The sequence below is a fragment of the Acinonyx jubatus genome, chromosome A1, assembly GCF_027475565.1.
Source record: "Acinonyx jubatus isolate Ajub_Pintada_27869175 chromosome A1, VMU_Ajub_asm_v1.0, whole genome shotgun sequence".
Taxonomy (NCBI): Eukaryota; Metazoa; Chordata; class Mammalia; order Carnivora; family Felidae; genus Acinonyx; species Acinonyx jubatus.
The window spans coordinates 9783578-9808822 of NC_069380.1; the positions used below are offsets into that span (position 1 = coordinate 9783578).

General features: G+C 48.1%; 1 long non-coding RNA gene across 1 annotated transcript in view; it reads left to right on the plus strand.

Annotated features, from left to right (window-relative positions):
* Positions 1-19254, plus strand: part of LOC106985563 (uncharacterized) — a 30267-nt gene extending 11013 nt beyond the window's left edge. Inside the window, exons 2-3 of the long non-coding RNA XR_008294729.1 lie at positions 3458-5583; positions 17516-19254. This is a non-coding gene — a long non-coding RNA (uncharacterized LOC106985563). The remainder of the gene's footprint in view (positions 1-3457; positions 5584-17515) is intronic.
* The last annotated feature ends 5991 nt before the right edge of the window (positions 19255-25245 follow it).

Sequence of the window (25245 nt, forward strand, 5' to 3'; positions counted from 1 at the left end):
TCCTGAGCATTTCACGTGAAGCTTCAGAGATAAGAAAGGCAGGACCCTGCACTTCTGCTCAGTTGCTGCCTCCTCCGGGAAGCCCTCCTTGTTGCAGCATGAATCTGGGCTCCCCCCAGGGGTCTGCTCACCCATAGTATTAGCCCTACTTTTCTGCCTTAGCCCACTCAGCCTGGGTTTGTTATATGGGCTTCCGTCTGCTTCCTTCTCTAGACGGGAAGTTGTCTGGGGCCAGGAGGACCCAGTCTCGTTCGCATCTGTACCCTGCCTGCCTATGTCCCTGCACAAATGTGCTCCATGCTTTGGAGCCCGGAACCAGCTGTTAATGGAGGCACATTACACATCTTCGGTGAGCTTCCCCGAAGGGTCTGAAGGGTGCAAAGAAGAGGCATTTGGGTGCAGAAATAGAAGGTGATTCTAAGAATGGGTGTGGAAGGAAAGACAAATGCAGTGCGTGGAGTGGAGGGTGAGTGGGAGGAAAGAAGTGAAGTCGGAAGGGAAGGGCGGAGAGGAAGAGCCCAAGCACCAGGAAAGGAGAAGGGGAGGGGAAAGAGGAGGCGGACCTCGCCCACCGGGCTCTGCAGCAGGCTCTCTCCCTGCCCCGGACGCCTTGCACAGACGCACAACCTCAGCCAGACCTTCCTGGCGTTTTGTCTGGCATTCTAAAGCTCGGTCTTTTTTTTTTTTATTTTAATTAATTTTTTTAAAATGTTTATTTATTTTTGGCAGAGAGAGAGAGAGAGAGAGAGAGAGACAGAGCATGAGCGGGGGAGGGGCAGAGAGCGAGGGAGACATAGAATCTGAAACAGACTCCAGGCTCTGAGCTGTCAGCACAGAGCCCGACGCGGGGCTCGAACTCACAAACCGCGAGTTCATGACCTGAGCCGAAGTCGGATGCTCAACCGACTGAGCCACCCAGGCGCCCCTAAAGCTCGGTCATTTAAAAAGATCTTTGATTCCCACCAATACTCTGATTTCGGACATTTGGAAAAAAAAAAAAAAGTCATGGCCCTTGCATGCCGCCCTATTGAGATTAAGATAAATATATCGATTGAAACCATCTTCCCCTTAATAGTTATTTGTGGAATCAAAAATTCCCATGATCATTGAAGCTCTAACATCACGTTTGGCTGTTTCAGGATAAAGTTTGCATTTGATGCAAAATAACCATGAGGTATATGTGTCTGTAGGTGCGGGTAATAGGATTTTTTAAAATCATTATACCTTTTGCCCTGTTGTTTCTGCCTTTACATCTTTTAAATCTGCTGCTCTTTGGCAACGATAGCCTGGGTCTCAGGAGTTTTTTGTTTGTTGTGGTTAGGAAGGCTTCTGCCCCCAAACTCACCCTCCATGTAAGAGTAGGAGTCAGTAGAGACATTTGGTTTGCATACACGTTTCATCTTATGGTCAATTTGTCCCAATATCCTGTACAGCCAAGGGCCTCTGTATAGTGTAGTGATTTAAAGTGTGGGCTCTGGGGGTTCCCCGGGTGGCTCCGTCGGTTGAGCGTCTGACTTTGGCTCAGGTCATGATCTCGAGGTTCATGAGTTCCAGCCCTGCGTTGGGCTCATTGCTATCAGCCTGCAGCCCAGAGCCCTCTTTGGATACTCTGTCCCCCTCTCTGTGCCCCTCCCTGGCTTGTGCTCTCCCCAAAATAAATAAATATTAAAAAAATAATAAAGTGTGGGCTCTAGAGGCAGACTGTCTAGGTTTCTACCCCAGCTCGACCACTTATTATCTGTGTGTCCTCGGGCAAGCTCCCACACGGAGGCTTGTTATTCCATTTATGAAATAATAGTGATGCTTAACATATAAGGTTGTTGTGAAAATCCATCAGATAATATATGTAAAGTGCTTAGAACAGTGTCTGGCACATAATAAGTGCTTAGAAAATATTAGCTCTTATTATTAATAATCAACTGACATATATTTCTTGAGTGGGGTGGTGGGTACCCGGTGTTCATTTTATTAAGCTTTAAAATGTGCATATGTCTTATAAATCCTTTTTATGTGTATGATCTGTCTTGCATGCATTAAAATAAATGCATTAAAAATAAATGAGCATTTATGAGGTTTGTTTCAGCAATCATCTGTCCCAGGGTTCCAGGAAAACAATGAAATAAAATATTCCATCCCATTATTGGATTCATGTAGCAAACAATGGGACCGCCCAGGTATTCTTATTCATGATTCAAAAAAAAAATACGGTAACTATAGAAATAGTACCGATTTTCTAGGAATTAATACACGAGCATGTAGTTATTTTTTCCCTTCTTGGACCGACGGCAGGTTCTAGATTCATAGAGTCACTAGTATTGAATCATTGGTATGCCTGTCCTCTCCAGGCCGCTTCAGAGCGGGGAAGGACAGTACTCAGGTGAGGACTGATCCATTTACCCAGGGAGGGATGCTGCTGAGAAGGCTCACCTGGCGAACTTGAACTTGATCTTAATTGACAGTCCTGTTCCTGTTTCCCTTGTTGGCTCTCAACACCTTGAGTAGAAAGAGGGAGAGGTTGGTGGTGAGGTTTCGTTCTGGGGACCAGGGGAGGGGGTCCAGATCTTTCTGGACAAAAAAGACACAGCTGTTCATCTCTGATGTAGTTTGAGGAGGTTAATGTTGCCCTCAGCAGCCTCTACAGCAGACGCGGGGGTTCCGCCCCCTCACCCTGCAGGCTGGAGAGCATCTTCTGAATTGCCCTTGAAATCTGTTGCTGTCATGCTCCTCCCTTTCCTGTGCTAACGGTTGGTTGTGTTATAGTGCTTTGTGTACCTGTTTGTCTCCTCTGCTGGATTTCAAAAGTCTTAAAAGGAGACACTTCATCTCGTTTATCTTTAAATACCCACAGTGGCTTGCTCAGTGAGTGTTTGTTGAATGTATGAATGGCTGATTGGGTAGGTGAATGAATGAATGAATGAGTAGGAACCATCATTAAAAAGGTGAGGATAGGGGCGTCTGGGTGGCGCAGTCGGTTAAGCGTCCGACTTCAGCCAGGTCACGATCTCGCGGTCCAGGAGTTCGAGCCCCGCGTCGGGCTCTGGGCTGATGGCTCAGAGCCTGGAGCCTGTTTCCGATTCTGTGTCTCCCTCTCTCTCTCTCTCTCTCTGCCCCTCCCCCGTTCATGCTCTGTCTCTCTCTGTCCCAAAAATAAATAAACGTTGAAAAAAAAAATTAAAAAAAAAAAAAAAGCTGAGGATAAAGTGGAAAGATTGGGCCACAAAATCTTCCAGGTAAAATATTTTTCAAAAATTAGGAATATTCTCGAATATTCCAATGTGCTGAGTTGACGGAGTAGAGAATTTTGAATGTGGCTCCATTTGTCTGGTCATTCATGAGAATTTACAAATGTTTCACTAGGCTGAGACACTGTGGCAGCAAGGACCATGTTTATCCCCAAAAGCTAGCACACAGTAGGCACATAGTATGATGCTAAGTGAAATATTCTCTTCTTTTGTAGGATTTAACCCAACCAGTAACCCTGACAGGAAGGAGGACACATTCCATTCAATAAACCCATATACAGCATCTACTTCTGTAAGTACTTTCCCAAGGGCTGGGTGAACAGGAGAATAGATCATGGGTCCTTTCTTTCAGGGGTTTTAGGAGGTAGTTAGTTACATTTGTACCCAACTGTAACACAAGGCAGAATGTGATAAGCACTACCATAGAGGTCCAAATGCTAAGTGCTAAAAAAAAAAAAAAAAAGAAAAGTGGGGGGTGCCTGAGTGGCTCAGTCAGTTACGCGTCTGACTCTTGATTTTGGCTCGGGTCATGATCCCAGGGTCGTGGGATTGGGCTCCGTGCTAGGTGTGGAAGTCACACCTTAAGATTTTCTGCTTGAGATTTTCTCCCTCTCTCTCTCCCTCTGCCTCTCCCCTCTCATTTTCTCCCTCTCTCTCTCTCAATAAAAAAAGAAAAGAAGAGGAAAGAAAAGAAAAGAGAAGAAAAGCGAAGAGAAAACAAAAGAAATGCTAAGTGGACCAGGAGGGGAGGAATTTATTAAAGCTGTGGGGTCTGGGAGGACCTCATGGCCGTGTGAGTCCTGGTTGGACAGGTAGGATTTTGTCAGGTAGAAACGGGAGGAGGACCATTTGTTCGACTGCAGTTCAGGATGCGTAGGAAGAGACGGTGAGGGTCAAGGTGGAAAACTGTCTCCAAGATGGCGCCCAATGATCCTCAACTCCTGCTGTTCATGTTCTTTTGTAGTCCTCCGGCATTGTCTCAGGGGCGGTCTGTGTGACCAACGGAACGTGGTGGAAGTGATGGTGTGTGACTTCTAAGACTGTGCCACAGAAGATGTTGCCACTTCCCTTGCTGTTCTGTGGACTGCCTGCTGTGGGGAAAGCCAGCTGCCTTGTGGTGACGACACCCAGCAGCCTAGGGATAGACCCGCGTGGGGAAGGAACTGAAGCCTCCCGCCACGAGCCAGCACCAACCCGCTCCTACTGTCTGTGTGAACCAGCCTTCTTGGAAGCTGATCCGCTAGAACTGGGTCAGAGCTCCAGGTGACCGCAGTCCCAGCTGATATCCTGACTGGAATTTAGGCGAGACCTTGAGCCAGAACCGCTCAGCTAAGACGCTCCTGATTTTCTGACCCACAGTGACTGAGAGACAGCAGGTGTTCTCTTGATGCTTTAAGGCTTTGGTTTTGGGAGTCGTTTCATAGACAGCAATAGACACACGTACAGAAACGAAGGCTTGGAGAAGAGTTTGGGAAGAGCCTTCGTTTTCAAGGCGCCACGCTTGTATGCAATGGGGGCGATGTGTTTTTAAAGGCGTAAAAGATGATGATGACTGTGAGGATGTGTGTAACCTAAGTTGGCGAAAGGAGTGCCGGAGCAGGAAGAAAATTTAAGAGGCCACCGCAGTCGTCCAGACGAGAGGTAATGAGAGAGCGGAAGCGGAGGCACCGCTGGGGGACCAGAGAATGGCGCGTCAACGCAGGGGGGTGAAGGCGAAGAAGTCATGAAGGTGACTCCTGGGTTTTGAGCCCAGGAACACGGGGGAGCCATGATCTCATTTACCCAAAGAGGAAACACAGAAGGGAGCCCGCGTGGGTAGGAGTCAAGAAGTGGGGGTGTCTACCTCCTGGCGAGGAGAGCTCCCTGTGTCCAGAGCTCCGCGGAGGGCCGGCCACCAAGGCTCCTTCACAGATCGGGCTGGTCGAGAAACCTCTCCCTGAAGGACGAGGCTGTTCCATTTCACAGCACATCTTCCTCACTGCCAAGTGTTCCCTGGTGACAGCCTCTGCCATCGATATTTTTAGCATGTGGCCTTTCTGAGCCTGAAAAACAACATCCACTTCCTGGAACTTCTCTTCCAGCTGACAGCCAGTGACCCACGCGGGCGGGAGCTTCAGCTGGGCCCGACAGGCGACAGTCTGCCACTCTGCTAGGGGAGAGGAAGGCAGGCCGCAAGTTGGGCACGAAGGCCTCCACCCCGCTCCCTTCTGTCCTGCTCTTGAGGCCTAACGACGTCAGTGCACGTCAGAAGCTGAAAAGTAAGGAAGCCTGTGAATAAAGCCCAAGAGGCAGGAAGCTTCTCCTGCAATTTCCTTCTATGACAGCTACATCCAGTCTGAAGGTAATAGCTGGCCAGGTGACGTTAGAAAACCACCAGGACATAAATATTGCTTTTATAGTAATCCTAGGACAGGCCTGCGTGAAACCCCCCTGGGACTCGTCACACGTGCTGTTGCATCCCATGGAGTCAGATCTGAGGCAGAGCCAGAAAAGCATCGAGGGAAACGTGAGAGAGGGTGAGGGGTTTCTCCGATGGGGTCTGCAGCCCCGGGCCAAGGCTGGGGGTTGGGGGGGGGCGAGAACCCACCGGACTGTTCCCCAGAGTTGTAAGAGTTCTCTGCCAGAATTTTAGAAATTGTGCTTTTTATAGTTTATGATCGTCTAAATGGGTTGGAATAAGCATATTCGGTGCTGATTGACCCCTTATGTAGGAGTACTACCTCGCCCCTCAGGACCCATATCCACAAATGTGTTTTGATGCTAAGTGGCATTTTATTTTATTTTATCATTTTTTTTAAGTTTATTTATTTATTTATTTTGAGACAGAGAGAGAGCACAAGCAGGGGAGGGGCAGAGAGAGAGAGAGAGAGAAAATCCCAAGCAGGCTCCACACGGTCAGTGCCTGGAACCCAGTGCGGGGCTAGAGCTCAAAACGCATGAGCTCCTGACCTGAGCTGAAGTCAAGAGTCAGACGCTTAACCGACCGAGAGCTCAAAACGCATGAGCTCCTGACCTGAGCTGAAGTCAAGAGTCAGACGCTTAACCAACCGAGCCACCCGGATGCCCCCTCCAGTGGTGTTTTAAAAGTGGTTGCAGACCGATGGAAAAGACGAAAGGATGGTTTTAGTACGGAACAAAGCGCTGGTGTCCCGTGGAGACCAGGTGACATCTCTGTGCCGTGTCTCAACAAAGGTGTAGCAGCAGCTCAAAGCAGGAATGCCAGCAAAGCTGCGGGGGACAGGCAGGGCCACTTTCTTGGTTTGAGGGTTGGGGGTTCAGCAAAACAATATCACGTGTCACTCCGAACGGGTGCGGTCCTCAGAACTGGGGGGGGGGGGTTTGAAGAAAAAGAGCCACCCTTGGGGGGAATATAATCTTTGCAGCATCACCATCACCCCCCCCCCCCCCCACCATCGGCAAAGCATTTACCTGGCGTGTGCCCGAGACGAGCGGTAGGGATGAGTAATACAAAGGTGTTGTTAGTGTTTTTCCATGAGAACTGCGTGGACGTTGAGAATGTGTTGGGATCAGAACGCAAGGGTCCGTTGCTAATGATGTGAAGGCCCCACATGAATCTACTCTGGATGATGTGCTGCAGATGGCAACTGCAGGATTTTCTTTCTGGAGCCTCAGCGGGGGGATAGGGGAGGATTTGGGGAGGATGCTTGCCCTGGAGCCAGGGGACAAGGCTATGTCTGTTGGGTAGTGATAAATGGGCAAGGCAGGAGATCTTCCACGGAAGGTCCTCTGCTGCCTTGAAAAATGCTTTGAGCTAATACCAAATCACCACATATGTGGCTGGGTTGGATACCAGGGTGCAGGATGGGGACAGAACCACCAGCGGGACCTCAGAAGGGGTCCAAGCACCAAGGATACGTCCCCTCTCCTCCCTTGGCAAACCTGACTCCTATTCTAGTCTGGGTTTCTTGGAACTTCAAAGATTTGGGTACGTCTGGTTCACACACCCAGTTTTCCAGCAGTGAGTTATTTTTTTTTTTTAATGGTTATTTACTTTTGAGAGAGAAAGAGAGAGAGAGAGAGAGAGAGAGAGCAAGCAGGGGAGGGACAGAGAGAGAGGGAGACAGAGACTCCGAAGCAGACTCCAGGTTCTGAGCTGTCGGCACAGAGTTGATGCAGGACTTGAACTCGAGAGCCGTGAGATCGTGACCTGAGCCAAAGTCGGAGGCTTAGCCAACTGAGCCACCCAGGCGCCCCTGCAGCTGTGTTTTTAAAGCTGGTCCCAGGATGTCAGGAACATCTGGTAGCCCACCTTCCCCTGGGCCTGAGCTTCCCCTCAGGAATAACTATATGTGTCCTATTTCCATGCAACATGACTGGTACACAAAGCTTACCCACCTACACAAGAAACTCCATTAAACTATATGATGAATGCAATTAATTTTACACGCTTTTACATGATTTAAGGACTTGTGGATGGAGGTATGCTGTGTACCACACTGCCTGCTGTTGATTCTTCATTTTCCTGTTATTATCTTTATATTTTTTGCTCCAGTTTTTCCTTCCTGAATCAGGATGGATGGCATTAGCCACATTAAAAGAAACACGACGGCAGGGACTTAACCAAATAAGGTTTTTTGCTTAGTTTAGTTTAGTTTTGTTTTTGAGATATTTACGTGATGTAAATCCACATATTTTAAGTTTACTGTTCAGTGAGTTTTGGCAAAGGTACTATATAGTTTATGAAACCACCCCATTGGTATATAAAACATGTTTATCACCCTAGGAAATGATCCTATGTCCCTTTCTTGTGAACCCTGACCCCTTCCCCTAGGCAGCCACTGTTGTGATTTTTCTTACCATAGCTTAGTTGTGCCTGCTTCTAGAACTTCATATAAATAGAACAATACCAAATGTATCCCTTTGTGTCTGACTTCTTCGATTCAATGTAATATTCATAGTATTCATCCACGTGGTTGAAAGTTTCAGTAGTCCTTTCCTTTTCACTGCTAAGTAGTATTCTAGTGCATAAATATGCCACACTTTTTGTACCCATTCTTTGGTTGATACACATTCGGGCCATTTTCAGTTCTTGCCTGTCGTGAGTAAAGCATTTAAAAACATTCTTGTATATGTCTTTTAAGTTTTCACTTTTCTGGGGCAAATAACCAGAAGGAAAATGGTTGGGTAATAAATAGGTGCGTATTTAATATTTCGAGAAACTGCCCATCGTTTTTTCCAAATGCCCACGATCATTTGAACGGCAACGTGTGAGCGTTCCTTTGCCCCGCATGCTCGCGGACAGAAGTGTTGCCAGTTTTAAACATTTTGGCCATCCTGGCGGATGTGAAATATCACGTGGTTGTGACTACATTTCACTGATAACCGGTGATGTTGAACGCCTTTCCATGCGCTCTTTGGTCATTTCTGCAGCTTTCTGTGTGACATGCCCTTTGAAGTCTTCAGCTCGTTCTTTAAAAACCCTGGGTTGCATTTCCCTTTGTTTTCTTTTCTTTTTAATTTACAGCAGTGTGTATATTGTGGATACAAGCTCTTTGCCCGATAAATGTGTTGTGAATATTTCCTCTCAGCTTGTGGTTTGCCTTCTCATATTCTTAATGTCTTTGACGAGTGGAAACTTTAAATTTTGATGAACTTCAGTAGATCAGGTTTTAATTGTATGGCCAGCATGGATCCATTTCTGGGCTCTCTGTTCTGTTCTATTGATCTACTTGTCTACTCTCATTTATGCCAGTTTCCACCTTCTTGATTCAGATGGGGTTTTTAGTTTGTTTCCAGAGGTAGGTGGACCCAGGCTGGTAAAGCTGCTCAAGGGAGTTGTCTGCAAAGAGCCAGGTTCCTTCTGGCTCTCTGCTCCACCATCGTCAGTGAGCGGATTTTGTTTTTCTGGAAGCAAGATGGCTGCTTCGTCAATGGCGTCCCATTCTGGCCTCTGGCAGGAAGAAGAGGACAGACAGGTTAAGACTCAGCACCCTGCTGAGTCTGCCCCTTTATAATCGAAGAAAAAAAAAAATCCCAAACCCAAATAACCAAACCATCATGAAAACCTTCCGGAGGCCCCAATCAGGACTCTGTTCGCATCTCAGAACCGATCACATGGCCACCCCCTCGTGGCAATGGAGACTAGGGAGAGGAATATTTTCATGCTGTGCGAGGACCACATTAGTGTACCCACCACTGCGGCAGAAGGGGAGTGATCGCACCTATCACTTTGGACAAATCAGAACCCACCCTTGCAGCTGGATGTAGGTCAATCTCACAAACCAGGAGAGTGCTACAAAACATCTTGGGGGAAAAATAAAGAGTGAGGACGGGGGTGCCTGGGTGGCTAAGTCAGTTAAGCGGCTGACTTCAGCTCAGGTCATGATCTCATGGCCTGTTTGAGCCCCGCATCGAGTTCTGTGCTGACAGCTCAGAACCTGGAGCCTGCTTAGGATTCCGTGTCTCCCTCTCTCTCTGCCCCTCCCCTGCTTGTGCTCTGTCTCTCTCTTTTTCTCAAAAATAAGTAAACATGGAAAACTTTTAAAAACAGAGTGAGGACAAAGAAACATCCAGAATATATATATACATATGTATATGTGTATATATATATGTGTGTGTGTATATATAATATATATAAGTTATTGTATATATATGTTTACTTATATATATATAATATTATATATATAAGTTATTATATATATAAGTTTATTTCATGGCTTCTCAACCCGGTAAGGGGTACACAGGAGGGCATAAGATTCATGAACGGAGTTTTTCAACCTTCCTTCCACAAGGCTGCCCCTATTTACAATAGAAGCAGCACTGTCTTATTCAGGTCATTAATTACATTTGCAAGTTTTTTTTTTCCAATATATGAAATTTATTGTCAAATTGGTTTCCATTCAACACCCAGTGCTCATCCCAAAAGGTGCCCTCCTCAATACCCATCACCCACCCTCCCCTCCCTCCCACCCCCCATCAACCCTCAGTTTGTTCTCAGTTTTTAAGAGTCTCTTATGCTTTGGCTCTCTCCCATTCTAACCTCTTTTTTTTTTGTTTGTTTCCTTCCCCTCCCCCATGGGTTTCTGTTAAGTTTCTCAGGATCCACATAAGAGTGAACACATAGGGTATCTGTATTTCACTTAGCATAACCCTCTCCAGTTCCATCCACGTTGCTACAAAGGGCCAGATTTCATTCTTTCTCATTGCCACGTAGTATTCCATTGTGCATATAAACAACAATTTCTTTATCCATTCGTTAGTTGATGGACATTTAGGCTCTTTCCATAATTTGGCTATTGTTGAGAGTGCTGCTATAAACATTGGGGTACAAGTGCCCCTGTGCGTCAGCACTCCTGTATCCCTTGGGTCAATTCCTAGCAGTGCTATTGCTGGGTCATAGGGTAGGTCTATTTTTAATTTTTTGAGGAACCTCCACACTGTTTTCCAGAGTGGCTGCACCAATTACATTTGCAAGTTTTGAATCTTTGAGAGGTAACCGCCTCGTGAATATCTTAACCGAATCTATGTCTTAAAAACTCAAAGGCAGAGAAAGCATGATGGCAAATGTTTGGATCCTGGAGATGTCGGGGAGAACAACAGGCACTTCTGTTCAGAACCTGCTCTTCGTGCACTTAGTGACAGACTGTATTACCTTGTCCCACAGCAGGCACTGCTCAAGTTCCCAGCATGGATATTGCACCATTTCTTGCCTTGAGATTCCGTAAGTCCGTCTATACTGCCTGCCATTGAGTAATTCGTTTAGCCTTTAATATTAACCTATCCTTGTTCTTGGAAGAAATTGATTCTAGGGACAGGCAAGTGCCTAGCAGGCCTCGACTCAAACGGTTTTCCATTTGGTGGGGTGAACTGAGGCACAAGTATCTCCTGTCGCCGTGATAGCTAGTGACCGTTAAGAGTCGACTCGAGTTGGAACAACCCGTATTTACTGCGGTATTCATTTCCTAGAGCTGTCATAACAACGTACAATAAGCTGGGAGGCCTCACACACCAGGAATTCATTCTGGAGGCTAGAAGTCCCAAACGGACATGTTGGCAGGCCATGCTCTCTCTGAAGGCTCCAGGAGAGAATCTTTTCCATGATTTTCTCTCAACTCCTGGCATTGCCTGCAAACCTTGGCTTGTAGATCCATCACTCCAACCTGTGCCTCCATTGTCACATGTGCCTCTGTTGTCACCCCCCCGTCCCCCTCCCCGAGTGTCTGTCTTCTTATAAGACACCAGTCATGTTGGAAAATGGCCCCCCTGACCCCAGGATGATCTCATCCTAACTTAAATAACTACATCTGCAGTGACCCTTTTTGCAAATAAGATCACATTCTGAGGCTGCAGGCATTAGGACTTGGGAGGATGCAATTCAACCAGTAACAGCTGCTAAGACATGTCATGGAGTTTGTAAGGTGGGCCGGGACCAAGGTGCCAGGATTTTTTATTCTGCAAGGTCCAGGAACAAAGCCATGCTAACAGGAAGAACACATTTGCCTCAAGTCAAGCCAGACTGGGTTGCTACTCCAGATTACAACGGGTATCGTCTGTCGTCGCTCTCATTGTTGGGGACTCTGAAGTGGAGTGAAACACCCACCACCACCATTGCCCTTGAATTAGAGCCCGACTCCAGCCGGAGGGGAAGAAGCCGGCTCGCAAAGACACAGAACTGTAGGCAGGGAGCATTGTCAGGATTTTTGGGTCCCGGTCCTGGATGCGCCTAAGCCAACTTGCCTCCAGCCATGCCTGGGTATAAGAGCCCACACATCTTCTTTGCTGCATTTCATTTTCTCCAATCCTAAATTGGCAAAAGTTGAGCAGAAGAGAGGTTGTGCATCTGAGCAAAGCCTGAGAAGCTGGACTTTCCAAGACATAAGAAGGAGAACTTTCTGGGGATGCGGGATGGTGGAAGGGGTGGGGGTTGAAGGGCTGGAAATGGTGGATGGGGAGGATTAGCTTTCTAAAGAGGAGAAGGGGCGAGGACACCGGGCTGCGAGGGTAGAGTAGGAGACAGATTAAGTGGGGGTGACACAGACGTTTGAAAAGAGGAAGTGTCCACGTGGGACACTTGTCCTTCTGTGGACCTGAACCTATGAGCCTTCCTCTCTGCAGGGTACAAGGAAATGAGTAAGTGAGATAACATTGCAACTTCGGGTCCTCTCCTTGCACCGCCTCTGACCCCACAGTCAGAAGACTGTACCAACCCCCATCCTCATCTGAAGTGTGTTTTGTCTGGTGAGGCTGATGAGGCATGAGGCACCCAGGAAAGGAACAGAAATCGCTTCCCGGCACATGGGACTAGGGAAGTGAAGGTGCCACAGCTCTGGCAGAGGTGAGGCTGAAGAGGCACCCGCTCCCACTGTGGGGGCTCTGCAGGTCCTGATTTCCCCACCCCCACCTCTGCCCCTCTCTCCCCTCCCGCCCCCGTGCAAAGGGGGCGTTCCGACACAGCTGGATGATCTTGCTAGAGCTCTGTAGAGTTGTTGTCACTGCAAATAGGGCCTCGCACAACTCCGGGAAGTCAACAGAAGCAAAAAATGCTGGCATTTAACCGCAGCTCTCATGGAATGCACGGGAAAAGTCTGAAAACCTCTGAATTTGGGAAATCTTTAGGCCCCCTGGGGAGCCTTGGGAACATAGAAGATGTTGGCTGTCTCTGAGGTGCTCATTGTGCGTGTGTGCGTGTGCGTGTGCGTGTGTGTGTGTGTGTGTGTTGGAGGCATCTTCTACGTGCCCCCCTACAAACCCACCTGAGTCCTCGGGCACATGCAGTGGTTTTAAGAGCCGACGGCTCCCAGAAGCGCGAAGGTCCTGAGATGTACATCCAACTTCACCTACTTCTGAACCAAATTTCTTCTCCCGTCTTGTTCCATAAATCTGCATCATGCGGTCACACTCCTAATCAACAGCTAAGGGATTCTTACTTGCCTTGCACTAAATAATGGCAAGTCCCTGAAAGCTACTTTGTCGAGGGAACTCCCAGCCCTGGCTCTTTCTAAAGGGATGCTGAATAAGCATTAGGATAAGTGATGGATGTACTAACCTTAACAGAAAAAACCTGAGCCGCGTGTTCCGAGATTCATGAAGGGCTTAGACTATGTCTCCGTTCCTCTGGAGGGAGAGGCCAGAGGACCCCTTTTCCTCTCTCCTGAGAAAGACACCTGGGCAGGGAAGGGCTCCTTCCCTCCTCACAGAAAGGCCTTTGCTGTGCAGGGGGAGGGGGAGGGCAAGGAGAGGGAGACATCCACAGGTGTGGAAACCAGGGGGGTGAGCACTTGGTCATCGTCGTGTGTGAGTGATCCCTTTCCGCAGGCTGCACTCATTCTGCCCCGCTCTCCCTCCTCCCCTGGCTCCTGCCCGAGAGGCAGCGGCTGGCAGGGGGCTTGTCGGGGGGGGGGACCCCTGCCAGGCTGCCAGCTGCCCGGGAGCCCAAGGGGTGCTCCGGGGACCAGCACGTGGTGTGCAGTCCGCTGTCGGGCTCTTGTGGCCGCGCCAGAGGGGAGGACCCTAGACGTGGGAAACATTGGCAGGTGGTTCCGTTGGGGGACTTCTTGTGGCCTCTTAGAGGACCGCCTGCCAACGGGCCCTGGGCATTTGGCAGAACGTCTCCACTTAGCTTACGGTCTCTGGTTCCTGTTGGGAAACTCAGGGCTTGCCAAAGTGTTCATTTTACTAAGTGAACTACGCCATTCTTGGCTTCTGTCTTGCTACTCACTGCAGTCTTGTGCCGTGCTCCCCCTTTTGAGCGTCTGTCAAGGTCGTGAGAGATTAGCCCTTGGCGGGGGCGGGGGCCCTTCCGAGGTCAGATCGTTTCTCAACTGGCTATGGCATGTCGCAAGATATAGGAGGGCTGTCCTGGTCCTTGGGCTCGCCACCTTGCTCCTTCTCCAGGTCGACGTGTGCCCATGACCGGTTGCCTAAGCCCCCCGGGGCCTCCATGAAACACCTAGGTCTCACTGGCTTTGGGGACTGACAAGTATGGCCTTAAGTACCGTGCTCTAACTTGCTGTGTGACCACGGACAAGTTGCTGGGGTTCTCTGAGCTTCACTCTCCTCATTTGCAAATGAGGGCAATCATCATAGGGACTTTGGAGACGTTGAGTACGAGCCACCTGGTACCGTGCCTGGTGTATTTACCGCACCTGATCTATGTTACCTTTTGCTATTAGGAAGGTTCTCTGCTTTGAGGAATACGGCTGTGCCACAGTGCCCTGGCCAAGGTGAAGGTGGTGCTGCCTTCTCAGGCAGTGGGCGTGCAGAACATCTCCACGTGCATCCGGGCTCGCTCGGGAACCTGGATGTTTCTCTGTCGGCGGCGCCGTGCAGGGGAAAAGGCAGCCGCAACCTGTTAGCAACTACGTTATTGTTATGATTCTCCGAAGCCAAAGCAACCTTGACTGGGACTTCGGTTTCACCTCCTGTTTACCGGGTGACCCCTCAGTTTCAGTGTTCTTCTCTGGATAAGGGGACAATAATACCTCTTCGTAGGGTTGTTTTAAAGTCTAAATAAAGTGACGTGTGTAAGATTGCTTGCATTTAGCTGCATTCGATAAATATTCCCACATTGTCACTCACCTGTCTCCTTATTCTAGCTCTTTATTCTCTTGCCGGAAGTATGGACTTCAGACGACTAAGCTTGTTACGATCCTGTATAAAATGACCAGCCTTCTTAGGGCAGTTTAGAGAATCAAACGCTGTTTTGTTTAGTGAATAGTCTCCGTTAAATCTGTTTGAGCTGCTCAGGGTTGTCTTCGCTATGTCGGACTTCGCGGCGTGCGCTGGACAAGTGGGGTTCATGGACAAGTTCCACGTGAGTGAGGAGGGACAGTTGGGGCAGTTCTGCAGGTAAACTTGAGGCAAGTGCTCACTTGTGCATGGAATTCAAACACAGCCTGAGGACAACGAGGCTGTGGTTCAAATGCTCCTTTTTCCCTCTTTCCAAGGATACTTTTAAAATGTGTGTTTGCGTTTGGAAAATGTGACTGGCATTTGTTTTGAATTTTATAGTGTCACACACTATCGGATACTGTGGATTACTTAAATCTTAAGCCCTCTGGCCGACTAAAAAAAAAACCTCTAAGTGGTTCTCAGCAACCTTCATATACAATGTAAGTTGCAATATCTATCAGGATATGTGAGAACATCTGTTTTTCTTCTAATGCAGTAAACATATAAGGGTCTCTCGGGACATATTTTAAATAGACTTAATACAACATGCAGGAATGATAAGCAAAATATAATCACGGTCTTAAGGGAATGTGAGCATTTCATATTAATAACATTGGAAACTTATGTTTAATGCAGTGCTAAAAGTTGACAATTAAGCATGTAAGAGTCAGGAAATTCAATTAAAATTATCACAGTAATATGAATTTAGCCACATCCTGTATTGGTTATGAAATCCATTTAGCACCGCAAACAATAATGTTTTCGGCTGGTTTATTCAAAAGGAAAACAGGAACAAAAACACTCTAATGCTATATATATTCTGGTACTGTGGTCAGGCTAATTTTGCTGGGGGAAGAAGTTTAACTTCTGAATCTTTAAATGCCCCGTCATTTGATCTGAGTATTCTCTTTCCTTGCCTGTTGCATCATTTCCGTCAATAAAATAAGGCCGAGCAACCCCCACAGGACTTCTCCTCGCCTCTCCCTGCTCTCTGCGGAGGACAAGGACCCGTCTGCCGCCCGAGGGCACCCTCCTGGGATTAGAGCCGCTTTTCTAATTTGTCCCTCCACTTCTCTGCGGGCGCTGTGGTCGCAGGGATCGGAATTCTGTGCGGATGCTCCACCCCTCATCTCGAGCTGGGAACCCCCTGTGGCCATGTACTTGGGGGGAAATGAAGCTTGTAATTCCATTCTCCGTCACGGCACAGGGTTCATGGACCCTTCACTGAGTCTACTCCACATGCCGCCCCCCCCTTCTGCCGGCCGCACATGCCTCCCTCTAGTCCTTTGCTATCCGAGACCACGGAAGACGGGCGTTCCTTTTTAATACACACACGTCCGCAGCAGGTCTAATATTGCCACCTCACTGTCGTGTTGCCACGCGACTGTGTGCGAGTTAGGGTGCTTATCAAGCATTCACTCGACGGTAGCCCGAGTCAACGTGGCACCGGGAACTTCGGCTGTGTGCCCACACGCTCCCCCCAGCAAAGGGCTGCAAGGGCAATGATAAGGAAAGAGTCTCGAGAGAAACTTCTCAGGGAATTACACCAACACTCATCTGGAAGGTTGTCAGACCTCTGAGAATCACCCTTGACTCCTCTTCCTTTTATCCCTCATCCCTCGCTAACCCTTGCAGTTACTCTTCAAGAAACAGTCCTCCAACTCACCAACTTCTGCCCAAGGTCACTGCCACCACGCCCAGTCTAACTCATCCCCTTTTCTCCATAGACCTCTGGCGCGGCCTCCCAGCTGCTCTCCCCATCTCCACCCTGCTCAGCTGATGGCAAATGCCCATCCTGTTTCGAGACAACTCCCCTTAAAGTCCTGGAGTGGCTTCTCTCTGTTCCCAAGATCATCTTGAAACTCCTGGCCGCACTGGCGAGGCCCTCGGTGAAGCGGTTCCCCAGGCCCCTCCCCTCCCATCTCCTCAATCTAGTTTCCAGCTAAATGCCGAGCGTTTCAGTTCCTCAGCTGCCTTGTGACCTGTCTCCTGCTCAGGATCTTTGAACACATCATTTCCTCTTTCCTCTCGTCTCTGCTAAGCTGATTCCTACCCATCCTTCAGGTTTTAACGTAGATGTACAGGTCGAAGATTTGTCAACCGTGCATAGAGCAAGGCTATGGGTGCCATTTTTGCTCACTTAATGTCTCTGTGTCACATTCTGGTAGTTCTCATCGTATTTTATTATTTCATTTTGATGAAAAAATTATTTTAATGTTTATTTTGAGAGAGAGAGAGACAGAGTGTGAGCAGGGGAGGGGCAGACACACACACACACACACACGCGCGCGCGCGCGCGCGCGCGCGCACACAGAATCCGAAGCAGGCTCCAGGCTCTGAGCTGGCAGCGCAGAGCCCGACACAGGGCTCGAACTCAAGAGCTGCGAGATCATGACCTGAACCGAAGTCGGGTGTTCAACTGACTGAGCCGCCCAGGCGCTCCTCTCATGATATTTTAAACTTCTTCATTATTATCCCATTTTTTACAGTGATCTGCGATTAGGGTTCTTTGATGTTATTATGGTCATTGTTTCTGGGGTGCCGGGAACCACGCTGATATAAGAAGGTGAAACGAATGGATAGATGTGTGTGTTCTGACTGTTCCCCTAACCAACCGTCCCTGTCTCTCTCCCTCTCCTCAGGCCTCCCTGTGCCCTGAGACGCAACGATATTGAAATAAGGCCAGTGAGTCACCCGACAGCGGCCTTTAAGTGCTCAAATGGAAGGAAGAGTCGTATGTCTCTCACCTTAAATGAAAAGCTAGAAATGATGAAGCTTCGTGAGAAACGTGTGTTGAAAGCCGAGACAGGCTGAAAGCGAGGTCTCTTGGGCCCCACCGGCAGCCGAGTTGCGAATGAAAAAAGAAAGTTATTGAAGGCCCTTAAAAGTGCGGCTCTAGTGACCACACAAATAAGAAAGTGAAGCAGCCTTATTGCTGATGTGGAGGAAGTCTGAGCGGTCTGGATAGAAGGCCAAACCAGCCACAGCGTTCCCTGAAGCCAAAGCCTGATCCAGAGCAAGGCTTAGCTCTCTGTAAGCAGAGAGAGGTAAGGAAGCCACTCAAGTTTAAAACCAGCAGAGGTGGGTTCGTGAGGTTTAAGGAAAGAGGCCGTCTCCGTAACATGAAAGTACAAGGTGAATCTGTAAGCACTCGTGTAGAAGCTACAGCAAGTTCTCCAGAAGATCTGCCGAAGATAATTCATGAAGGTGGCACACTCCAGAACAGACTTTCAGTGTAGGCCAAAGTGCCTTCTGTTGGAAGAAGATGCCACCGAGGACTTTCAGAGCTGGAGAGGAGAAGTCAATGGCTGCCTTCAAAGCTTCAAAGGACAGGCTGACTCTCTCGTTAGGGGCCAGTGCAGCTGATCACTTGAAGCTGAAGTCAGTGCACATTGTCCATTCCAAAAATCCTGGGGCCCTTAAGAACTGTGCTAAATCTGCTCTGTCTGTGCTCTATAAGTGGATCAGCGAAGCCTGGAGGACAGCACATCTGTTTACAACATGGCTTACTGAATATTTGAAGCTACTGTTGAGATCTTCTGGTCAGAAAAAAAGATGCCTTCCAACAATTCTGCTCATTGACAATTCACCTGTCACTCAAGAGCTCTGAAGGAGTTGTACAAGGAGATTAATGTTTTTTTATTTGGATTAATGCTGTTTTCAGGCATGCTAATGCAACATCCATTCTATAGCTCATGAATCGAGAAGTAACTTTGACTTAGGAGTCTTAAGAAATACATCTTGTAAGGCTAGAGCTGCCATAAATAGTGATTTCTCTGATGGATCTGGGCAAAGTCCATTGAAAATCTTCTGGAAAGGATTCACTATTCTAGATGCCATTAAGAACATTCACGATTCGTGGGAGGAGGTCAAAATATCAACACGCACAGGCGGTTGGCAGAAATTGACTCCCACCCTCCTCTCATCTCCCTGCATAGTTCTGGGTTAGTGTGGACTACAGGAGGCATTTGACATGAGGTTGGAAGGTCGACGCGAACCAGCAGCCATCTTTTTATGCTTAGCAGTTAGGCAGGGCACATGGCTCTCTGGCACACACATTCTTGCCTATCTGCTGGCTCAACCAGTTGACTTAGGGCAGTTGGCTGGGCCCTCAGTTCTTGCAGCTTGTTCTAGGAACTCCTTCAGCTTCTCTGACTGGACTGTGACGAGGCTACCAGATTCTCCGGCGGAAAGCCGCAGTCATTGAGGTTTGGGCTTAAAGTCGGTGTGTGAAAGATATGGGTTCCAGCCTGTCCTCGTGGTTTCCTCACAGATTTTCGCGTCTGTCCAGTTCTTGCTTCCCCCGCTTCATGTGCCTCTCTACCTGCCCCTGTTTGCCTGTCGGCTTGCCCTTTTGGATTTGAGGCTTCAGCACCAAATGGAGAACAGAGGCTGCGCAGTTAAGGGTTGAACTGTGTCCTCCAAGAGACCTGTTGAAGTCCTAACCTCCCGTACCTCAGAATGTGACCTTGCTTGGCAATGGGGTCGTTGCAAATATAATGAATTAAGAAAGGTCACACTGGGGTAGGGTGGACTTTTGATCCTTTTGAGGATCTTTTGTCCTCATGAGAAGATGGCCATGTGAAGACAGAGACCTAAGGGGTGAGCACTAGGTAGTGACAGGTACAGAGACTGAAGGGCTGCAGCTGCAAGCTAATGGACACCAAGGACTCTTGGCGACCACCAGAAGCTGGGGGAGGCAGAGAGGGACCTTCCCCTTATAGGTTTCAGAAGCTGATGGCCCCGCCAACACCTTGATTTTGGATTTCTTCTACTCTCCAGAACTGTGTCCCGATAGATTTCTATTGTCTTAAATTTCTTTACAGCGACCCTAGAAAACAAATACATTCACATAGACGGTTGTGTAAGCTCGATCCCTATGACACATGCATATACGTGTAGGGGTTATATGTATAAATATAAATTTGTAAACATGTATAGAATCTTCTAGCAGCTCCGCTTCTCTGGTGAAACCCTGACTGCGACAAGACACGTGTTTTCATCCCTTTTGGACAAATATCTGAGAATGGACTGCCAGGTCATAGAGTGAATGTGGATTTAGCTTTTTAAGAAACTACCAAACTTTTCCCGAAGTGTTTTTATTTGTACTTTGCCCCTTTTTTACATTTACCACTTTACGCTCTGACCAGAAACGGGTTAGATTAAAGTCCCATTTGCTCCACGTCCTTGCTAACCATTCCAGAAGGTTTATGGTGGGATCTTTTACTTTGCGTTTCCCGATGACTAATGACACCGAGCATCTTTTCACGCACTTATCGGCCATTTGTAGATCTTCTTTTGTGACATGTCCGTTCAAGTCATTTACCCATTTTTTTTTTTTTTTTTAAACGGGGATTGTTCATCTTCTTATCACTGGCTGGGAATAAGTTCTTTATATATTCTGGAGAGACTACATCCTTCATCAAGTTTATGTATTACAAATATTTTCTCCCTGTCTGTGGCTTGCCCTCTTATTCTCTGAATGGTGTCTTTTGAGGCACAAATGTTTTAAATTTTGATTTTTTTCTTTATCCAGCTCACACTTTTTGTGTCTTTAAAAAACAACAACTTTTTACAGCCTAGGGAATCTAGCCCATGGCATTGTAATAGCATTGTCTGGTGACAGATGGCAGCTTCACTTGTGGTGAGCACAGAGTAACATACAGACAAGTTGAATCACCATGTTGTATACCTGAAACTCATGTAATGTTGTATGTCAACTGTACACAGAATGAAAAAATGAAAGAAAAAATAAAAAAATGAAAAAATGAAAAACAAATGAAAGAAATGAAAGAAATAAAATGAAAAATAAATGAAAGAAAAATTAAAAAAAATGAAAGAAAAACCACTTTGCCCTCCATACGGTCACAAAGACTTCCTTTTATTTTTTTCTTCCAGAAGCTTTGCAGTTTTCGTTTTTAGGTTTGGGTTGAAGACCCATTTCTAGTTATACGTGTGCGATTTGGGCGTAGGGTCAAGGTTCATTCCCCCCCCCCCCCCATGAATGGCCAGTTGTTCTAGCACCCTTTGTTTGAAAGACATTCCTTTCCTCATTGAATTACTCTGTCAAAAATTAACTGGGCGTATATGAGCCTCACAATTTTTTATTTCTATTAGAACTGAATGCGTCCACATCTGGTCATGCCCACTACTGACCTCCTTTCCATAGAGAGCCTGTAAGACAAGCTGATAGCTGGGGGAAAGGAACCCACACGAGATACCTGTTTTTGTACGACACATGTATGATGTTTTCTGCTCTTATGGGTGACTTAATCTTTCCACAAGCTCCTAGCCACACACTGTGTTTTGTGTGTTTGTGATACGGGAGGGAAGACATTTCCTGGATGCTACCTCGGTTTCGTACAGTCTGCATTGAGTATCTGCGGACTTCAGCTTCTATTCGTTTCTTTGCGCTGGTATTATCAGCTTATAGCTTGAGACTCTAGGACATGGAGATCGTATCTGTGAATGTCATTTTCATTTGTAAAGCACCTAGCTCAATGCCCTGGGCGTGTGTGCAATTTAGTCAGTAGGACTGAGGTTATGGCCAATTCACTGTCCCTCAGTTTCCTCATCTATGTATTGGCATGAAGGCTCATCTCTATTTAATTCATTTCAAGTCAGGACCATGGGCTGTTTGTTCATGTAAAGAAAGACCATCTGATAGTAGCTGGGGAAGGAGACTTGACAACTTTAATCAGGCTGATTTGGTTCTCTTGGAGACTACTGATGTGTGATATCTAGAATGCACCATGGCCTGGTCTTTGTTGATATCACCTATCTTTCAGATCAATGTGGTCTGAATAGTTTTTAGAATACCTGAAATTAAAGGAACTGCTTTGTACCCCTCCACAGTGTGCGCCCGTGGGCCTGGGCTATATCTCTACGTCCCAGCTAGAGTTGATGGCCCCAGCCCGAGAGAATTCTGTGCCTGCTGCCTCGTTCCCAGCACTTATGTACAGGGAAATCTTCATCCTGGTGAACACAGAGGGCCACCCTGTCTGGAAAGTGAAGGGAAGAGATATCATGGAACGGCAACATGCACTGGAGGTGAGATGAAGGATATGTGAATGTTGTTGCTTGACAGCCTACGAAGTGGCCCCATGTTGCCATGGTGACGGAGGCCTGTTGACGCTAAGTGTATGAGCAGCTCCCATGTTTTTTATAGCAGCTGGTCAGTGCCACTGCCTTCTCTGAATTGCTGCCCCCCTGAGTGGCTGCGTGGCCCCAGCTGTCCTGATCTCTGTTGACAAATGGTTGTCCTTCGCAGTCAAACTACCAGCAGTACTCTAATTAATGAATGTGCTAATTATCCTTCCCTACTCCCAGCACATTTGTCTAACTAACCTGTCACACGCTGTAAGTGCAGCACAGGCATGATCACGGGGGTGCTGGGAGCAGGGATCTGGGAGCAGAGGGCTGGGCTCACAGCTCGGAGCCGTGGGATAGTTCTAGTTAAACTACCTTTACAACCGTGGGGTGTCTGGGGAATATGTTATTTCCTGTGACGTGTATTTGTTTTCCTTTCCTTCCTTTTAAAAAAATCTTTCTTGGGGCGCCCGGGTGGCTCCACCGGCGAAGCCTCTGACTTCAGCTCAGGTCATGATCCTGCAGTTCATGAGTTCGAGCCCCGCGTCAGGCTCTGTGCTGACGGCTCGGAGCCTGGAGCCTGCTTCAGATTCTGTGTCCCTCTGTCTCTGCCCCTCCCCCTCTGTGCTCACACCCTCTGTGTCTCTAAAATAAAATAAACTGAACATTAAAAAAATAAAAAATAAATCTCTCTTTAGGGGCCTTGGGCCATTGATTAATGCCTTAGCCTCTGAGGGGCCCGCCCAGCACCGATGCAGAAGCACCAGCGAGTCCCAAACTCTGAAAACTGTTCCCGAAGCAGCATTCAGAGCGGTTGAGGACCTAGCCTTTGAAGCTGGACGAGCCCGGGTTTGAATCCTGGTCCTGCTCCTTTACTACACGTGGGTCCTTAGGCATGGAGTTTAACCCCTCTGAACTTCAGTTCTAGCCCTTTGGGCAATGGGAGGAGTAACCTGTGCACAGGGCGCTGTGTTGAGAAGCAAAAGCACAGGCCCATCAGGGCCTCGGGGCCTGTGCCCGGTCTGGTCTGGGCCCCGCCAGGCCCGGCTGCCCACCCGGGGACCATCTCGTTAGCAGTGGGAAAGGAGAGCCGGCCGTGCGCTCCCCTCCCCCGCTCCCCGGGCGCCCCTCGTCTTTTTGTTCTGTCTCAGCAGCTCTCTATTGAGATGAATGGCATTTCCGGAGGCTTCACCTCTGATAAGTGTTCCTCTGCGGCGGCAGCGGGAATCTTAATGTGCGCCCTGTAATTTAACGGCCATCTCGGCTGACTCTTAAAGCGCTCTTCCCGGGTGAAGTGAACTCGCTCCATCGGCACGTGCTCACGCTGCCAGGGTGACTCCGGGGAGCTCGGATGTGGCTGGCCCCCCGTGGGAGGGAGGGGGGTGCAGCTCCTGAACTCCTACCAAGGCCTTCTCTTCTAAAGGGGAGATGGCTAGGCATCACCCCCCCCCCCCCCGCCAACCCCCTCCCCCCCGCCAACCCCCTCCCCCCCCAATCTCCACACCCCACCCCACCCCACTCCCACCTTGCGGGGCCCCTGGAGGCTTGGGAAGCAAGAGGAGAGGTTGCCCTTCTTGGAAGGCAGGAGCCCAGGCTGGGGTGATTTTCAAAGACATCGTTGGACTCTGTTGATGCTGTTTGTTGTGTGCCTGCGGACACACACTTACACGCCAGAAACACAAACGCCCAGGCAGGAAGGAGACTAGGCTGAGCCTTAAAGACATCAGGCTGTATGAGAGAGACACTTCTTTGATAAGTGGGTGCTTCGATCTGGAATTACAAGGAGTGGACAGTCACAGTGTGATAGTGTTTACATACACCTGGCATGCCTCCACCCCTCCCAATCTTTCTTTAGGGAACGATGTGAAACCACCAGTTCGTTCATTTTCTTGCCATCTGGTTGTCCAAGGAATGATATGTGACTACCCAGAGCCCGTGAGATCGTTCTAAGAATTCAGATGAGAGAAGTCAGTCCTTTAGAGGGTGGGGAAAAGCGATCTGCAGAGAGAACAAAGCTGACAAACCAAGAGAAAGTTGAGAGAGGAAGAGAGACTGAAAGACAGAGAGAACTCTATTTGAGAGAGAGAGAGAGAGAGTGAGAATGCCTGACCTCCAAGGCCCAACCACATCTCTGTTCTTTCCAACTTTTGGTTGCTTGGTTCCTTGGATTTTTTGAGCCAATCACTTCCCCCCTTTTCTTTTTGCCCATGCTAGTTTGAGCTAAGTTGCCACTGTTTGCAACGGGAGTACTTTAAAAAGGGACTGGCCTTCGCCTCTGATGCATTATCTCTAAGTTATGATGAGCATTAGAAAGGCAACCTCTTTATGAGGGTCAGACTCCTTATCTACACGGCCCTAAGCAGCTCCTGAAACTTCACCAAACTTCCCATACGAGTCAGATCTCATTAAGGTGAATACACAAATCTCGCTGGTGCTGAGCCCCCTAAGCGGTCTTGTGACATCACACCTGGCAGAGTGCCCCAGGTACTCAGAGAGTACTCAAGAGTGTCAAGACCATATCTGGATCGCCCTAGCTACTGGCCTCCATGCGTCCAAGCTCTGGACGCCGCCTCCACGGACGTCTGTCTCTTCTCAGTTGAACGGAGGACACTCAAGCCGGCCTCTCCCACACTATGGCGCAGCTCCCTGCGGCCACCGAGTATAGTGGCTAACGTTCTCTTTCAAAGTGAGGTTTTGATAAAAGCTCCACTCTGTCGCTGCTAAAGAGTTGTTGGGTCTGGGCCGAAGATCGCAGGAATCTCGCACTTTCTGTGTGGCTTCCGAGGGATTGCCATTTACACGGAGAAAGCTGTCCCGTAAAATGCCAGGTCACCACCTACCTGCCCCAGCGGGCTCACTCTTACACCTTCTCTCCTCTCTTATCATTAATTACACTGAGGCCATTGCAGGAAGGTGTTTCAACAATGAGCTCTGAGGGGTCAAGCCACGGTGTTTAATAATACTTCTGTTCAAAGTTTTCCTTAAGGGTCATCTGTAACCTCATTTCTGTTCCTTATCTAAATTCTTTGGTTTAGTTTTAATTCTCTTGTTGCCTTTTTTTTCTTCCCCTTGTGGAAATAGAGATGTCAGCTGTCCCCCTCTTACTCATTCATCCATTTATTCACCCATCCAGGCCTTATTCTGTGGCTGCTACTCTGGACCCTGCCATGTGTTATGTAGTCAGGGTTTTTTCCTGGGAATTCAAGAAAGCAGTGACAGCATTCAAAACACAGATCTTTTTGCTGCTCTCTAAATAAAACACAAGTTTTGTTTTTAGTTTACT